This window comes from Lissotriton vulgaris, chromosome 1_1 (genome assembly GCF_964263255.1).
Source record: "Lissotriton vulgaris chromosome 1_1, aLisVul1.2, whole genome shotgun sequence".
In the NCBI taxonomy this organism is placed as follows: Eukaryota; Metazoa; Chordata; class Amphibia; order Caudata; family Salamandridae; genus Lissotriton; species Lissotriton vulgaris.
The window spans coordinates 1,931,471,326-1,931,475,091 of record NC_141685.1 but is presented as its reverse complement, the minus strand read 5'-3'; the positions used below and the strand labels follow the sequence as shown (position 1 = coordinate 1,931,475,091).

The following is a 3,766-nucleotide window of genomic DNA, read 5'->3' as shown; positions in this document are numbered from 1 at the left end:
ACTATCGCATGGTAGAGTGCACAGGACGAGTTCCTGCAAGCCCAGGAAGGCCTCCCCTGTGCGGCAGGGTCCAGAACTCTGATTAGAGCCTGTCAGGCCCTGGGGCAGGCACTCCCACCCTGGGCTCCGTCCTCCAGCCTGCCCCAATGCCAAGGGACTGGGACTGGGGTCCATCGGAACTTGGGAGACTTCCCCTGCTTGGCTTGGTTTTGAAACTCTGACCGGGGGCCCCGGTGGGAACTGAGTTGGGTGCCCCGCATCCTGGGCTCTGTTTTATGGCCCACCGCAGGGCCAAACCCCTGGGATGGGTTCCTGTGGCCGTGGGAAAGTCTCTCCTGCTCTACCAGATACAGGAGCTCCAACAGGCCCTGATGCCCCTGCTGGGTCCCAAGGCGGGTCCTCCCGCCCTGGACTTCGTCCTCCAGCCTTCCACCCTGCCAAGGGGCCGGGACATGAGTCCATTAGGCTCAGGGAGAATTCCCCTGCTTGACCTGGTTCAGAAGCTCTGACTGGGGCCACTGGGGGCTCCACCTCGAGATGCCTCTCCCTTTCACTTAGATGGCTGGGCCTGCCGGTGCCTGTGTGACCGCATCTGTCCTCCCAGGAGGCCTCTCCAGGCAGGTGGGCTTCCCCAGCAGGCTCCCGAGGTTGGTCAGGGGACAGGCATGTGACTGCCAACAACCCCATATGGAAGGAGCAGCTACCTGGTTGATCCTGCCAGTAGCATATGCTTGTCTCAATTAATAATTCATGCATGTGTAAGTACACATGGCCAGTACAGTGAAACTTCAAATGGCTCATTAAATCAGTTATGGCTCCTTTGATTGCTCCATCTATTACTTGGATAACTGTGGTAATTCTAGAGCTAATACATGCCGACGAGCGCTGACCTCCTGGTATGCATGCATTTATCAGGCCAAGACCAATCTGGGCTTGCCTGGCTGCTTTTGTGACTCTAGATAAGATCAGGCTGATCACACGTCCCCGTGACAGTGAGGGTACTTTCGGATGTCTGTCCTATCAACTTTCAATGGTATTTTCTGTGCCTACCATGGTGACCACGGGTAAAGGGAAATTAGGGTTTGCTTCCAGAGAGAGAGCCTGAGAAACAGCTACCAAATCCAATAAATGCAGGAGGCATGCAAATTACCCACTCCCGACTCGGGTAGGTAGTGATAAAAAATAACAATATAGGACTTGTTTGACGTCCTGTAATAGGAATGAGTACACTTTAAATCCTTTAACGAGGATCTATTGGAAGGCAAGTCTGGTGCCAGCAGCCATGGTTATTCCAGTTCCAAAAGCCTTTATTAAAGTTGCTGCAGTTAAAAAGGTTGTAGTTGGATCTTGGGATCAAGCTGGCGGTCCGCCGTCAGGGGAGCTACCGCCTGCCCCAGCTCCTGCCTCTCGACACCCCCCTCGAGGCTTCTCACTGAGTGCCCTGGTGGTCCAAAGCATTTACTTTGAAATTTTTTTAATGTTTAGAGCAGGTCAGTTGCCTGAATACTTCAGCTATGAATAATGGACTAGGACACTGATTCTATTTTGTTTGTCTTTCAAACTAGGTCCATGATTAAGAGGGACGTCTGGGGGCCTTCCGGGGGCCTTTGTATTGTGCCGCTAGAGGTGAAATTCTTGGACCGGCGCGAGACGAACCAAACTGAAAGCTTTTGTCAAGAACATTTTCATTAATCAAGAAAGAAAGTCGAAGGTTCGAAGATGATCAGATACCGTTGTAGTTCCGACCATAAACGATGTTGACTAGCGATCCTGTGGTGTTAATTCAATGACCCGCTGAGGAGCTTCCAGGAAACCAAAGTCTTTAGGTTCCAGGGGGAGTATAGATGAAAATATGAAACTTAAAGGAATTGGTGGAAGGGCACCACCAGGAGTGGAGCCTGCCGCTTACTTTGATTCAACACAGGAAACCTCATCCGGCCCGGGCACAGAAAGGATTAATAGCTCTTCTTAGATTCTGTGGGTGGTGTGCACAGCCTTTCTTAGATGGTGGAGTGATTTGCCCAGTTAATTCCAATAACGAATAAGACTCTTCCATGCTAACTAGTTACGTGACACCCAGAGGGACAAGTGTCATTCAGCCACACAGGATTGAGCAATAACAATCCTGTGATGCCCTTAGATTTCCGGGGCTGCACATGCACTATAGTGAATGGATCAGCATGTGTCTACCCTTCGCCGACAGGTGGGGCAACCTGCTGAACCCCATTTGTGATAGGAATCGGGGATTGCAATTATTTCCAGTGAACAAGGAATTCCCAGTAACTGCGGGTCATAAGCTTGCGTTGATTAAGTCCCTGCCCTTTGTACACACTACCCTTTGCAACTACTGATTGGATGGTTTAGTGATATCTTTGGATGGGCCCTGCTGCAGTTGGCTTTGGCCCTGGTGTAGCACCAAGAAGACGGTCACATTTGACTATCTAGAGGAAGTAAAACTTGTAACAAGGTTTCCGTAGGTGAAACTGCGGAAGGATCATTAATGGTCACCGGCCTGAGTGGTGGATGGTGCCAGCCTGAAACACTAGTGCACACTATAGGCACAGGGCCTGGCCTTGACCTCACTTACCCTGACCGGTGGAGTGGTCCACAGCTGCTTGGGCTCTTGGGTGCGAACTAGGTGTAAAGCAGCCCCCTCCACTGGGGAGGAACCGACCAATGAACGTGCAAGGCTCTGGGGATGGGCTGGCCCCAGCTTCTGCCCGTCTGGGAGGGTCACAGCAGTAGGCCCTCCCAGAAATAGAAGCCAGCTTGACCCCGTGGTAGGGAAACCGAATGGCAGTGCCTCCTGGGCTGGGACCTCCAGTGCCCGATCCTGGCTTGACCAGGCTTCAGGTGAACGAGTAGTGACCCTTTTTTGAGTGGCTGGGCAGCCTGGAATAGAAGGAGCTGGGGCCTGTGAATGGACCCCACTCCTCTCAGTGGGAGGTTTGCGGGATGGGGAGCCATCAGGCTCTTTCCTTCCGGTGGCTCCGACCAGTACAGGGGTTGGGATACCCACCATATGGTCGGCATGGCTTAGGGCTGCTGCCCAAGCTGACACCTCAGTTGCGAGACTCCGAGGACGGGGATGGCCTCAGCTCCTGCCCCTGTGGGAGTGGCACAGCAGTAGGCCCTCCCAAGACAGAAGCCACACTCACCCAGAACGACCCCGTGGTAGGGAAACAGAATGGCAGTGCCTTCCTGGGCTGTGACTACCCCTGAAGGCCCTGCCACCCCAGGCCCTCCCATGCCCGATCCCGACCTGACCAGGCTTTAGGCTATTGAGGAGTGGCCCTTCTCGAGCAGCAGGGCAGCCTGGAAGAGAAGGAGCTGGGGCATGTGGCAGAACCCTGGCTCCTCTCGGTGGGAATTGTGCAAGATAGGGAGCCACCTGGTTCTTCCCTTACCTACTGGCAGCTGCCACCAGGGCAAGGTTTGGACTTTCCACCAGTCCTCCACCATGATTTGAGCTTTCACCCAAGCTGGGGACTCCTGGCGCCAGAGAGGTCGAGCCTGGTAGCAGATGGTTAATGAGCAGGGGCTCATTGCCAGGTACCCGGTTTGTCTTGGCCTTGTGTGGCAGATCTGAGGTTTGAATACTTGAGTGGTCCCTCTTGGTCCTCCAGGAGGAACCAGCGGCGGTGGAGGCGCCTGCTCCCATTGCTCTGGGAGCCCCTTGCCTATGGCGGGGACGCTTTTTGATTTGGGGATCCGATCCGATCCTAGCGACAGCAAACAATATGTCAATAACACCGCAATAGACCCC

The 3,766-nt window shown here is 53.9% G+C and overlaps 1 pseudogene; it reads left to right on the top strand.

Moving 5' to 3' along the window:
• Positions 1–701: 701 nt before the first annotated feature.
• LOC147751398 (18S ribosomal RNA) lies at positions 702–2,500 on the top strand (annotated as a pseudogene).
• Positions 2,501–3,766: the final 1,266 nt, after the last annotated feature.